General features: G+C 42.1%; 1 protein-coding gene across 1 annotated transcript in view; it reads right to left on the reverse strand.

The window, feature by feature from the left end:
* GTF2F2 (general transcription factor IIF subunit 2) overlaps nucleotides 1-14,956 on the reverse strand; it is a 458,542-nt gene that overhangs the window by 149,290 nt on the left and 294,296 nt on the right. The window lies entirely within an intron of this gene.

Below are 14,956 nucleotides of genomic sequence, written 5' to 3' on the forward strand. Positions count from 1 at the left end.
CACACCTATGCAGTTTAGTTTCCACAGTGCTTTTTTGCACACGAGATTTTGCTGCAATTTGCGTCTTGCATTTTTGATGCTTTTCTTTTTTTGGCCAATTTGTTCTTGAGCAGGAAAAAAAATGCAAATTGTGGCAAAAATGCACTAAATGCTTTTCTGCAGCTTCTCCATTGAAGCCTATTGAACCAATATTGACCTTTTCAAAATACGCAGCAGCTGAAAAAAGCATAGATGTGAACGTGTCCCAAAGGGAACCATTGTAAAGGAACTGTAGTGCGTTTCTGCAAAAAGCACCAAAAAAACGCATAGGTGTGAACCAGGTCCAAGATGTTTAGCAGCAGCGTGCTTTTTTTTTTTGTATCACCTGTCATCATGGGGTTAAAAAAACCAAAATGAGCCATTTATAGTACAAAAAGAGCAAATAATTGCTACTATAAGGGGTATATTTTTACTGTGAAACAGTGAAAGTTATAATATATATTACTTATATATACAGTATCTCACAAAAGTGAGTACACCCCTCACATTTTTGTAAATGTTTTATTCTATCTTTTCATGTGACAACACTGAAGAAATGACACTTTGCTACAATGTAAAGTAGTGAATGTACAGCGTATAAGTGTAAATTAGCTGTCCCCTAAATTAACTCAACACAGAGCCATTAATGTCTAAACCGGCCCAATTTGGACATTTTCACTTAGGGGTGTACTCACTTTTGTTGCCAGTGGTTTAGACATTAATGGCTGTGTTGAGTTATTTTGAGGGTACAGCAAATTTACACTGTTATACAAGCTGTACACTCACTGCTTTACATTGTAGCAAAGTGTAATTTCTTCAGTGTTGTCACATGAAGATATAATAAAATATTTACAAAAATGTTAGGGGTGTACTCACTTTTGTCAGATACTGTATAATACACTCAGGAGTAGGAAAATATGGGCATTTTAAAACGGAGTCAGACATAAATCTAAATGAAGGGTGGAAGGGAGATAGAAATATTTTATATTAAAGTAGTACTAAAAGCTGAGACTTTTTTCATGGATATGAAAAGCTGCAAAGTGTAATATAGAGCGCCCCTATAGCAAGGTAAAAAAAACTTCTGCCTTTAGAACCACTCACTTTCTGCCCAGGACTACAAGTCCCATGAGGCATTGCTCCTCACACATTCACAAGTTCTCAGGCACTTACTGATATGTATGGATGGTGTACTGAGCTGTAGGTGTGCTTCACTGTATTTCCGGATATGTAAATAAATAATTAATTCGGTATGCAGGCCAACTAATCAGCTGACCGATTAATTGACTATGAAAATCGTTGATAACCATTTTCATAAAAGTTTAGTTGTCGATTAATTGATTCGTTTTTTTGGTCCTACCTAAATGCACCGATTTCCACATGATTTCTGGGAGTGACTCAGTTTCCCCCATGGACATTTTACCGGACTTATATACAAACAAGAGGTTTTCAGCTGCCCTAAGCTATTCTGGTGTCTCTATAAGAGGGTATGGGGAAACCTCCCAAGTAAACTATTGATTTCCTATTTTGCAATCATGCACCTTAGGTAAAAATGTGTCTGGCATTGTCTTTGGTAGGGTACCTCTAGTACCAAGACATTGTTCAATTTTACTACATAGTGCTATTATGTCCTTTGTTTTATTTGGCAATGCAGCTACCATGGCAATATTCTATATATTTTAAAATATAACATGATTCTGTGCTTAAAAGCTTATCACTTACTTCTTTCCTCTCTATCCCTCGTCCAGCACACAATCTCTACTTTCCTTGCAAAGATTCCTCATTCTGCACTCACACTCCCACCACACAAATTGGACCACTATCTACGTCCTCCCCATAAGCATTGCACATATAGCCCAGACACACAGGGCGCAATTAATAGAAAAAAAAGTGTCTGAGACGAGTTCTTCCTCAACTGATACCTTTGCCCATAGCAACCAATACATTTCTCTCTTTCATTTTTTCCACACAGCTCAGAAAATGAAAACTTAAAAGCCAATTGGCTGTGCTCCAGTTGAGACAAAGTGTCTCAGATACCTTTTATTTGTTACCCTCCCCAAGTCTGGAGGTAAAGCCCTCCGTGTGACGCTTATTTCAGCCTTTCCATTACCCTATTTTGCAGAAGTTAAAAGGGGTTTGTTAACCCCCAACCCCCCCCCCCTCAAAAAAAAATTGAGCCTGCATGCATAACAGCACAGTGCTTGTGCTGTGTAATTTGCCCCCTAGTTTAACCTAAAAAACCTGGCTGATCCTGCCTGGTTCTGCCTTCCCTCTTGTAAACGACCATGGTTTATCATGGCTGCTAAGCCCTGACAACGTGGTCGGTTTACGTGCCTCCGTCATCCGCAGCTCTCTATTGTCCTCTCTCCCCTCCCTCCCTGTCAGCTAACTCTGTGCCGCTCTGCTCCCCGCCCCTTCCCTTCCTGCTGCTATAATACCTGTATCGTAATCATACCATCCCCTCTGTTAGCTAACAAGTGTCCCAGTGTCTGTGCTTTTTTTTTTTTTTTAAAGCAGTATTCTACCTTATTTCAGAGCGTCCCCCAGCACTCACGTTACTGCTCGGCTCTCTCCTCCTCCCCTCCCAGCTGACATCAGCAGGCGTTCTCGGCCCCACCCACTGTAGTTGTCAGACTGGGAGAGGAGAGCGGCAAGCAGTCACATGAGCAATGGGAAACGCTCTGATATAAGGTAGAAATCTGCATTATTTTTATAAAGCACAGACACTGGGACACAATGTTAGCTAACAGAGGGGACTGTATGATTATGATACAGTGGCTTTACAACCACTTTAAGTTTATTATTGTTTCACAGTAACTGGTGTGTGTATGTTGTAATATGGGGGATATCTAGCTCAGTGGTAGATGCATTTTCAGTGAGTTTACAGCCAACAGGAACTTCAGTTTTAGGGCATGGTAGCCCACTTTTATTAAAGATAACAAAATGAAAGTTCGTACACACATGGAATGCCCTCACAGGGGTTCTTCTCCAGCAGAAATACAATAAATGAAAAATGTCAAGCCACCTGCCTCTTAACCACTTCAGCCCCGGAAGGATTTACCCCCTTCCTGACCAGAGCACTTTTTACAATTTGGCACTGCGTCACTTTAACTGCTAATTGCGCAGTCATGCAATGCTGTACCAAAACGAAATTTGCGTCCTTTTCTTCCCACAAATAGAGCTTTCTTTTGATGGTATTTGATCACCTCTGCCATTTTTACTTTTTGCACTATACATGGAAAAAGACCGAAAATTTTGAAAAAAAAAATGATATTTTCTACTTTATGTTAAAAAAAAAATCCAATAAACTCAATTTTAGTCATACATTTAGGCCAAAATGTATTCGGCCACATGTCTTTGGTAAAAAAAATGTCAATAAGTGTATATTTATTGGTTTGCGCAAAAGTTATAGCGCCTACAAACTAGGGTACATTTTCTGGAATTTACACAGCCTTTAATTTATGACTGCCTATGTCATTTCTTGAGGTGCTAAAATGGCAGGGCAGTACAAAACCCCCACAAATTACCCCATTTTGGAAAGTAGACACCCCAAGGAAATTGCTGAGAGGCATGTTGAGCCCATTGAATATTCATTTTTTTGTCCCAAGTGATTGAATAATGACAAAAAAAAAAAAATTACAAAAAGTTGTCACTATATGATATATTGCTCACACAGGCCATGGGCATATGTGGAATTGCACCCCAAAATATATTCAGCTGCTTCTCCTGAGTACGGGGATACCACATGTGTGGGACTTTTTGGGAGCCTAGCCGCCCTGGGAGCCTAGGGGCCCTGAAAGCCAATTACTGCCTTCAGGATTTCTAAGGGCGTAAATTTTTGATTTTACTCCTCACTACCTATTACAGTTTTGAAGGCCATAAAATGACCAGATGGCATAACCCCCCAAATGACCCCATTTTGGAAAGTAGACACCCCAAGCTATTTGCTTTGAGGCATTTTGAGTCCATGGAATATTTTATATTTTGACACAAGTTGCGGGAAAGTGACAAATTTTTTTTTTTTTTTTTTTTGCACAAAGTTGTCACTAAATGATAGATTGCTCACACAGGCCATGGGCATATGTGGAATTGCACCCCAAAATACATTTAGCTGCTTCTCCTGAGTATGGGGATACCACATGTGTGGGACTTTTTAGGAGCCTAGCCGCGTACGGGGCCCCGAAAACCAATCACCGCCTTCAGGATTTCTAAGGGTGTAAATTTTTGATTTCACTCTTCACTGCCTATCACAGTTTCGGAGGCCATGGAATGCCCAGGTGGCACAACCCCCCCCAAATGACCCCATTTTGGAAAGTAGACACCCCAAGCTATTTGCTGAGAGGCACGGTGAGTATTTTGCAGCTCTCATTTGTTTTTGAAAATGAAGAAAGACAAGAAAAAACATTTTTTTTTCTTTTTTCAATTTTCAAAACTTTGTGACAAAAAGTGAGGTCTGCAAAATACTCACTATAACTCTCAGCAAATAGCTTTGGGTGTCTACTTTCCAAAATGGGGTCATTTGGGGGGGGGGGTTTGCCACCTGGGCATTCCATGGCCTCCGAAACTGTGATAGGCAGTAAAGAGTGAAATCAAAAATTTACGCCATTAGAAAGCCTGAAGGCGGTGCTTGGTTTTCGGGGTCCCGTGTGCGGCTAGGCTCCCAAAAAGTCCCACACATGTGGTATCCCCATACTCAGGAGAAGCAACAGAATGTATTTTGGGGTGTAATTTCACATATTCCCATGGCATGTTTGAGCAATATATAATTTAGTGACAACTTTGTGCAAAAAAAAAAAAATCTGTCTCTTTCCCGCAACTTGTGTCACAATATAAAATATTCCATGGACTCGACATGCCTCTCAGCAAATAGCTTGGGGTGTCTACTTTCCAAAATGGGGTCATTTGGGGAGGTGTTGAATTGTCCTGGCATTTTATGCACAACATTTAGAAGCTTATGTCACACATCACCCACTCTTCTAATCACTTGAAGACAAAGCCCTTTCTGACACTTTTTGTTTACATAAAAAATTATTTTTTTTTGCAAGAAAATTACTTTGAACCCCCAAACATTATATATTTCTTTAAAAGCAGATGCTAAATTGAAATGGTGGGTGTTTCATTTTTTTTTTTTCACACAGTATTTGCGCAGCGATTTTCAAACGCATTTTTTTGGGAAAAAACACACTTTTTTAAATTTTAATGCACTAAAACACACTATATTGCCCAAATGTTTGATGAAATAAAAAAGATGATCTTAGGCCGAGTACATGGATACCAAACATGACATGCTTTAAAATTGCGCACAAACGTGCAGTGGCAACAAAATTAACACATTTTTAAAAGCCTTTAAAAGCCTTTACAGGTTACCACTTTAGATTTACAGAGGAGGTCTACTGCTAAAATTACTGCCCTCGATCTGACCTTCGCGGTGATACCTCACATGCATGGTGCAATTGCTGTTTACATTTGACGCCAGACCGACGCTTGCGTTCATCTTAGCGCGAGAGCAGGGGGGACAGGGGTGCTTTTTTTTTTTTTTTTTTTTTTTTTTTTTCTTTATTATTTTTTTGCTTTTTTATCTTATTTTTAAACTGTTCCTTTCATTCTTTTTTTTTTAATAATATCTCAGGGAATGTAAATATCCCCTATGATAGCAATAGGTAGTGACAGGTACTCTTTTTTGAAAAAATTGGGGTCTATTAGACCCTAGATTTCTCCTCTGCCCTCAAAGCATCTGACCACATCAATATCGGTGTGATAAAATGCTTCCCCAATTTCCCAATGGCGCTGTTTACATCCGGCGAAACCTAAGTCATAAAATGCTCGTAGCTTCCGGTTTCTTAGGCCATAAAGATGTTTGGAGCCACTCTGGTCTCTGATCAGCTCTATGGTCAGCTGGCTGAATCACCGGCTGCATTCTCAGGTTCCCTGTTGAGACAGGAGAGCCAGAGAAAAACACGGAAGACGGTGGGGGGGGCATTCCCTCGCACTGCTTGTAAAAGCAGTCTAGAGGCTAATTAGCCGCTAGGATTGCTTTTACATGAAAGCCGACCGCTGGCTGAAAAGAATGATACCAAGATGATACCTAAACCTGCAGGCATCATTATGGTATAACCGTACCTGAAGACAAAAAAATGGTTAACAATAAAGCACAGTAAACGGTAAAGTATAAAAAAATTGCATACCTGAAAAGCAAACATGATAAAACATAATAACAATAAAACATCGCAGAATAGAATACAGTAAAAAAGAGCAGAACAATAGAGAGAGAATAGAGAGAGAGAGAACAATAAAACGACAACTATTTTTTTTTATTTTATATTTTTGTTTGTGTTTTTTTTTTACACTTTTTTTGTAACTGTAACTTTTATAACTGTAACCGGTTCCAGGTTCGGGTCTCTCAAAATGCGATGGCATCTTGGGAGACCCTGTGAAAGTGTGCCTAGTCTGTGCAATGCTGTACCCTATGCTAATACTCAACTAGTGTATGGTAGCGTTCAAAACATTCACCAATGCAAAGACCAGGATTGTCAGGACAGGAGGGACAATAATAGCGGGTGTTACGCCTATATCCGCTTGCTGCAGACACATCTTTTTTGGGGGGGTTCATTGGGTAGGGGTACTCGGGAGGACATAAAAATGCCTCTCATGCAGCCGACTGCATTTGGTTGGGGATGTGAATGGGGGAATTACGGGCGCTGCAGAAGCGGTGGGTTCCCAATTAGGATTGGCGAATGCAGCAGGAAGGGCATTATGGGCACGACGGGCCTGCGTTTGTCTTTTTGGTGGCAGCGGGACACTACTTGTGCTTGCCACCTCACCAGCTTAAACTGCACTTATGGGACTCGCCACGTCACCAAGTGTTACTGCAGTGCTGGTTTGACTACGACCGGGGTGTACTAGGCCGCTGGCGCTTGCCAGTTCACCAAAACGCTACCAAAAAAAATGTTAGCGATCGCAGGGATCAGGCCTGACTCTGCGAACGCTGCAGTTATGCGTTTAGTGTTTTGTAAGTGACAGTGATTGATCGATACTGCACTTGGGTGGGCTGGGCTGGGCGGAGGGGCAAAACGCAGATGCTAGCAGGTATCTGGGCTGATCCTGCTAACACTACGTTTTTGGGAACCCTAAACTGCTGGGGACGCTAGTATAGATCTGATCGGATCAGATATTGATCCGTTCAGATACTATACCACTAAGGGAGGCGTATGCTGCGTGCGTGGGTGTTAGCGGTACTGGCGCTAATCTGACGCTGCCTGGGGCGATGCATATCACTGCCGGGCGATCAGGGGGCTAAACCTTTTTTCGGTAATAAACGGCGGGTGCCCTGACACTATAAAAAATAAACGAACTAACCAGCGTCACCCGTAACGGTTATACGGTGATCAGTGGTGAAAGGGTTAACTAGGGGGCAATCAAGGGGTTAAAACATTTATTAGGTAGTATATGGGGGTCCCTGTTGCTATAAAACGCTGACGGCGAACCTAAATATTTACCTCCCTAACTAGCGTCACCAGTGACACTAATACAGCGATCAGAAAAATTATCGCTTAGCGACACTGGTGACGGGGGGTGATCAAGGGGTTAAAACTTTATTAGGGGGGGTTAGGGGGGTATCCTAGACCTAAAGGGGGCTAACACTCACTGCCCTAACACACGGTCACAAACTGACACCATGCAGTAATCAGAAAAAAAAACAAAAATAAACAAAACTGCTTGGTGTCAGTGTGACGGGGGGGGGTGATTGGGGGGCGATCGGGGGTGTAAAGTATGCCTGGCATGTTCTACTGTGAGGTGTAGTGTTGTGCAACTCACTCAGATGTCTTCTCTCCTCGGCGCCGGAATGGAAACTGCCGAGCCAAGGAGAGATGACATCACATCCTCTGCCTCTGTGTACTACACAGAGGCAGGGGACGATTCTCATTGGCTGGGAGCGATCGCGAGGGGGGGGCCACGAATGGATGGCCTCCCCCTCATCTCTGATCGCTGCCAGACCAAAGCCGACCGCCTAGGGCACCGGGAGGGGGTCCCCGATCGGACCCCCCGCCCGCGGGAAGGCAATCACGTAGTACCAGGTACGTGATTTTGCCTGCCCGTGCCATTCTGCTGACGTATATCGTCGTTAGGCGGTCAGCAAGTGGTTAAGGCTCCCTCAGCCTTGGGTGCAGTACCATGCTGCACAGGCCCACTCCTGGCCTCTAGGAAGGGGTTCTCCTCAAACTCCAGGCTTTGTCACTCCGCTGAGACTCACGGTTTCCTCTGGTCCCCTGGACTGTCGCTCCCTGTTGTCTCAGCCACCTCAGCTATGGACTCCCAGACTCTCTCAGCTGGCCAATTTCTCTCTCCATCAACTGACATGGAACCTCTACCACATGGAGTGCCATCTCAAGGATATTGATAGGTTCCTTAACAGGAGCACACTCCTCTCCTGGCTGCAGCAACTGCTCCAACTCCCCCCCCCCCCGAGCTATGCTCAGATCTGCCTTAGAACGGATGTGTGCATCTGGACAAACGCACAACCTGCAGAATTTCTGTAAAACCTGGACACAAAACTGAAGGCTCCATCCCACCCAATGCTCTTTGGAGTCTTCAAGTTTCCAGCCCCGATCCAGACTTACCAAATCCAGAGAAAATGTAAAACATAATTTTCTCTGACCACAAAGTTTCTGCTGGAGCTTCTCAAACTGACTCTTTGAGAGTCCTGTGTCCATTTTAGGCTAGGTTCACACTGTTGCAGTGCGAATTTAGCGCGATTTTGATCCGATTGCGTTGCAAATTTGCAATGCGAATTCTTTGTGTGTTCTTGCGATTCTACTGCAAATTTTGCAATCTATGGAGCTGAATTCGCATTGCACACGGATCAAACTCGGACAGGACCCTTTTTTTACGCAGGTTAAATTCGCAACGCATTGATGTGAACAGCACTCATGGAAAACAATGTTATTAAAATGACTTGCGAATTTGAGCGATCGCAGCGGCTCAAATTCGCAATAAAATTCGCAGCAGTGTGAACCTAGCCTCAAACTCATTTTCACCGAGACAGGGGCTCTCACTCTCACAATGTGTATAGGATTTTGAGTGTTCTAGAGCACACACTGGGTTTCCTTCTGTATATTAAGCTTAGCCCACAAATCATTTTGCAGTATTTATGCTAGCAAAGCAATGTCCCCTCCAGTACACAGGGCTCGACAGCCAACTTAAACTCCATCAGAGTATACATTTGATCTGGTCTGGGGAAGTAGATGCTGTACCATGGCTATGGATAAGTCTTTTACCAGATCCTCACAGGATCCTGAAGCCTTCCAGCATGGCATTCACAGTGATTGAGAGGCAAACACAAAACCAGTCGGCTAAGCAGTGGAGAGAAGCTTTCAGTGAACAGTTGCCCTCCCATGGTTTTTTTTTTTTTTTTTTTTAATAAATCACAATTGTTGCTGGTTATATTAGTTACATCTCAGCACAACCTTTATGCACTTTTCAGAGGTGAGCTATGTCCTAAACACTGCTGCATTTAGGTGCAGCACCAATAAAACAAGGGGAGGAAACAGACGAAATCTGATAAATATACTGCACGTAACAAGAGTGATTATTTACTCAGCGATCTTCATTTTGTTAAAAACACTTTGGCTGCCGAACGCAAACTGGCACAATGGTTTAAGAATGGAGCTGGGACTACAATTAAGACAGCTATTTTAGAAAAAAAATAAATAGTCTCAGGATATAGGGTTTACATGTGCATTATTTAAAATAAAAATAAAGAAATGTTTAAAAAGATATAAGCTGAACAAAAATAGCTTTCAGATTGTTATATAGCACTTTGTTACCATGGTGCCAGAAGGCATGATAAAGGTTTACCTCATGCTTCCACAGAACAAAAACATCAAATTAAAACTGTTGGCGTTCACCATTTCAATCCTGAAAACTATCCTTATTTATAATACAGAATTATAGAAAGGCATTTCCTGTTTCCGGTCAGTGCCGCTGAAGCATTTTTGAACATACATATTGTAATTTACATTTACAGTGGCAAGAAAAAGTATGTGAACCCTCTGGTTTTCTGCAGTACTGCACTTTGCAATAAAATGTGATTTGTTCCTCATCTAAAACCTAGTACACACGATCAGAAAATCGTATGGAAAAATACCACTTTGGAAGCGATAGTAACATAATCTGATCGTTCGTAAACAGCTTTCGAGAGTCAATCAGGAAAAGCGCCATTATCTGATGGGATAATTTCGTCTGAAAATACTATAATAATACAAAACAATGTATTACATCACTTCAGAATTTTTATTCTGTTGTATGAGAATTTTTGTAACCTCTTCATTTTCGATATGGAGACTAGCATGCAAAAAATAAATAAAAAATGGACGATCATTCGTCCGCTAATCTCATTGTGTGTACCAGGCCTAACTGCTTGCCGACCAGACGCCGTCGTCATACAGCGACAGGTCAACTCTCCTGCGAAAATTGCCGTAGTTGTGCAGGCGCGATAGCCGACTGTGCAAGCTGCGGGAGCGTGCCTGCGGGTCGGGCGGACTCCAAGTCCGCCAGCGACCCGCGGTCACAGTATACAGAGGCAGTATGGAAATCTGCCTTTGTAAACAAGGCAGATCCCCATTCTGACAGGAGACATGACAGATCTACTGTTCCCAGTGATCAGGAACAGTGATCTCTGTCATGTCCCTGCCAGGCCATCCTCACTACAGTAAGAACACGCTGAGGGAACACAGTTATCCCCTTGATCGCCCCCTACTGTTAACCCTTTCCCTGCCAGTGTAATTTTTACTTTGATCAGTGCATTTTTATAGCACTGATCAATGCAATAATGTCACTGGTCCTCAAAAAGTCCCTAAATCTATCCCATAGTTTATAAACGCTATAAGCTTTGCGCAAACCAATCAATATACACCTATTGCAATTTTTTTTACCAAAAATATGTAGAAGAATATATTGGCCTAAACTTATGACTAAATTATTCTTTTTATATATATTTTTTGGGAATATGTATTATAGCAAAATGTAAAAAAAAAATTTTTTTTTTTAAAGTTGTTGCTCTTTGTTCGTTTATAGTGCAAAGAATAAAAACTGCAGAGGTGATCAAATACCACCAAAAGAAAGCTCTATTTGTGGGGGAAAAATGGAAGTCAGTCAATCTTGTTTTGGGTACAGTATCGCACTCCCACGCAATTGTCAGTTAAAGCGACGCAGTGCTGTATCGAAAAAAATGGCCGGTTCATTAAGGGAGCAAATCCTTTTTTTTATAAAATACAGCTCCCCTATGTACCATTTGGGCCAGTTCACACCACATGCAGTCCAGTGTGTTTTTTTCCTGCATTAAAAATGCATGGAAAGTAGGTTATATGGTTTCCAATGGAATGGTTCACACCAGTGCGGTCAGTTCCTGGGTGTTCCAGAAAAAAGGAAGAACATGCTGCTTTTTCCAGTAGACTGTAAACTGTAGTGGAACACTAGACTGTAGTGGAACGCAGTAAAATGCATTAAAAATGCACTGGAATGCACTGGATAGCATCAAAAACGCACCAGACCTCAGTACAGTGAAAAAAAAAAAACAGGAAAAGAAGAAAAAAAGCATCTGGAATGCAATCAGAAATGCATCAAAAACGTGTTAAAAACACACATGCAGAAATGTGTTTGGAACGGATCTGGGGTGCGTTTTTGTGGTGTGAACCAGCCCTTAATGTACCTCGTTTGCATAAAAATAAAAGCTTTCTTTGATTTTGAGAACAAGGCCTTACCTTAGCTCTTGCTATAGACAGAAAAACCAGTAAGACACAGGGAGGAGTTTACCAGATGACCTCATTAGCACACACCTTTGTCCCATCAACTAAGTTTTCATCCCCGGGATTTCTCCCTGCGTGGATTTGCTTGGTGCCCCCTGAGAAGAGCTCAGGCTGCATGCTAAACTCCCTGAGGCCGCATGCAGCCCACAGGACACCTCCTAATGTAATGCAAACCCTGCCTGATAGGATACAAAGTGATTGGCTAGATTGTGTCCTATTATATACTTTTGGTAAATCTAAAGGAGATTGTACACGCAGATTGTGTAGCGTATGGCCACATTTATACGCCTAAAATTACCTAGTTGCGTTTTCAGTGTCATTAATTGTTAACGGCACACTAAACACTGAAGCAAACATATTTTGCCACATGAAAACACAGGTGACAGATGCTGTAAAAAATGTTCAACTCGCACCACACCAAAATGTCCCCATGAGCTACTTTGCCATGTGTAGCGCAGCGGGCTGCCCTATGTGTGTCATTGGAAAAAAAGAGTCAAAAAAACATGCGCTCCCACTACTCTAGGTGTGAGTGGGGTCTGAAAAGAGAAATTAGTGTGTTTACACAAGAACAATGAGGCTCCATTCACATCTGTGTGTTTCCAAATGCATGGCAAACCACACAGAAAATGCACCCTTTGCCATGTGTTTCAGAAATGCTGCAAATGTGCATTGTGTTTGGGTTGTGTTAAAAACTGTGGTAACGCACCATGCTCCGCTCCAAAAAAAGTTCTGGAGCTTCTCTGGGGTGATTGTTGCATGTAGGGAAGCCCATTGAAGTGAATGAGCTGCCCTGTGCGTGATGGGTGAAAACGCTCCAAAACGAACGCATGTGAGAATGAGAGTTTTCTCTATGTGGAGATGTGAGCAAGGCCTGGCAACTGAGTGTCTCCATCCACTCCCTCCTATGTACTTGTATAAATGTGGCCATATACCATGCAATCTGATTGTACAATCTTTGTACACTTACCTTTAGATTTACCAGAACTATGGAATTGGAGGACACACCTGAACAATCCATTCCATTTGTATCCAATCAGACAGGCCCTTGTACTACAGTAGTATTGTAATGAGGGAGGAATGGTCCAGAGTGGTGAACACACCTTATCACACCCTCTTCTGTGATGCAACAAGGCTTCTGGGAGATGACATAACAGGAAGTGAAAGCCAAGACAATCTACAGGAAGTGATGGAATCTGAAAATCCTTTCAAAAACTCAAATAAACCGACAAGATTTGAAATGTAATCTAATTAAATTGTATCTTTACTGAAAGCACCCAGTAAATTAATGCAAAGACCAATTACTCCAACAAAAGCTAACTGGAGTCCGTAGTTTGCACGCCTGGAGTCCAATACATTGAGCTTGGAGGTGTGTATTAGAGCTACTTTGATAAAAAAACACTCATTTTAAGACTGCTGTTCACAAGAAGCATCAGCTGATGTGACTCATGCCTCGCAAAAAGCTCTCTGAAGACATACGATCAAGTGTAGTTGATCTGCATAAAGCTGGAAAGGGATACACAACAATCTCAAAGTGTTCAGGCCTTGATCAGTTGACAAACGGCCTATAAATGGAGCCAATTAAGTACTGTGGCTAGTCTTCCTAGAAGTGAGCACCCAACCAAGATGATTCTCAAGGCACAATGCAGAATCCTCAATGAGAAAAAGAAGAACTTACAGCGCATGCAAGTATAAACTTTTTATTTGTTTTTTAATTAGCCTTTACAATCACTTAAACCCCATAGAGATGCTGCACAATGACCTGGAGATAGTCCTTTGCATCGGACATCTTACAAATTCTGTGCAATTTAGTAAAGCGGAATGGTCAAAAATTCCTCCTGAACGTTATGCAGGTCTGATTCAGAGCTACCAAAAGTGCTCGTGTGAAGTCACTGCTGCCAAAAAAGGTTGGACCAGCTATTAAAAGTGTTATTAAACCCAAAACTAAAAATGTATTATATTGCAGCTTACCAATCATTAGATGCGGTGGTTGCATTAGTTTGCTTGTGTTAGGCTTTTTTTCCCCTCGGTTTTCACCTGGTGATCTGGCCAGTAGCACACCGCCTGTAGTAGAGTGCCTCCACCCTGTATGAAGGAGCACCACCTTTATATAGCAGCTTTACCAGTCAGGGGGAGTGTTAGATGTACTAACAGATTTAAGTAGGCTAAACTGAAGTCTAATACACACTATTAGGTTTTTTCTGGTTGAACAAAAAAAAAAACTGACAGCTCAGGTTGGAGCCGCTGTAATTTAGCCAACATTAGTACACTGATCTCCCCTGCTGAGCTATTGTGTTCTGACAGGGGGACAGCCCCCCACGCCAGAACACTCTGGTCAACGCTCTCAGCCATTGACTAAAAGCGCTGATCGGGAGCTGGTTGGCTCGGCCGCCATACACACAGGCGGACTGTTAGGCGGTTTTTATTGAACCGGTCGATGACGTCCGACATTTGGCCCGTGTGTACTAGGCTTTAGTCCAGCTCACACTTGATAAGCAGTTACAGCAAACTTTTTTTTCCCTTTTGGGATAAAGGTTTTACATAAAAAAAGCTGATCATTGTTCTTTTGAAAAATAACAGACTTACTGACTGGATCACAATATGAAAATATAGGAAGTAAAGTCTAAAGAAGAAAACAAATGCAGCCATAACATCTAAGAAGCTGCAATATAATTATTGTTTACTTTTGAGTTTAATACCACGTTAACGCAAAGGGTTCACTTAATTTGTCCTCCAGCACTGTGATTGTTTATTGTTTATTGGGTTTGTTCAATAAAGACATAAGACATTAGCATTGTTTGTGTGTTATCAGCCTAAGCACATTTCAAGGGGTTCACATACTTTTTTTGCCGCTGTACTTAGGACACGTTACCTTCCTCTCAGCTCACTCTCAGTTTTTCACTTCCAGACACTTACCATATCTGTGTGGCAGCTGGTCCAGAATGGTAAGCCACCACTTCTGTGTGAAAAGAATATGTACCAACTGTTCATTCTCCATCCTGTTCACAGTTCATAAAGCTGGGTTCACACTGCAGCACGTTTTGGCTCACAGCAGGAGTCAGATGAGTTCACATTCACCATGTTAGGCCCGATTTCAGCCCGAATTTTTGGCTGAATTCAGACCTGAAACGGACCAAAAG

This window comes from Aquarana catesbeiana, linkage group LG02 (genome assembly GCF_042186555.1).
Source record: "Aquarana catesbeiana isolate 2022-GZ linkage group LG02, ASM4218655v1, whole genome shotgun sequence".
NCBI classification, from domain to species: Eukaryota; Metazoa; Chordata; class Amphibia; order Anura; family Ranidae; genus Aquarana; species Aquarana catesbeiana.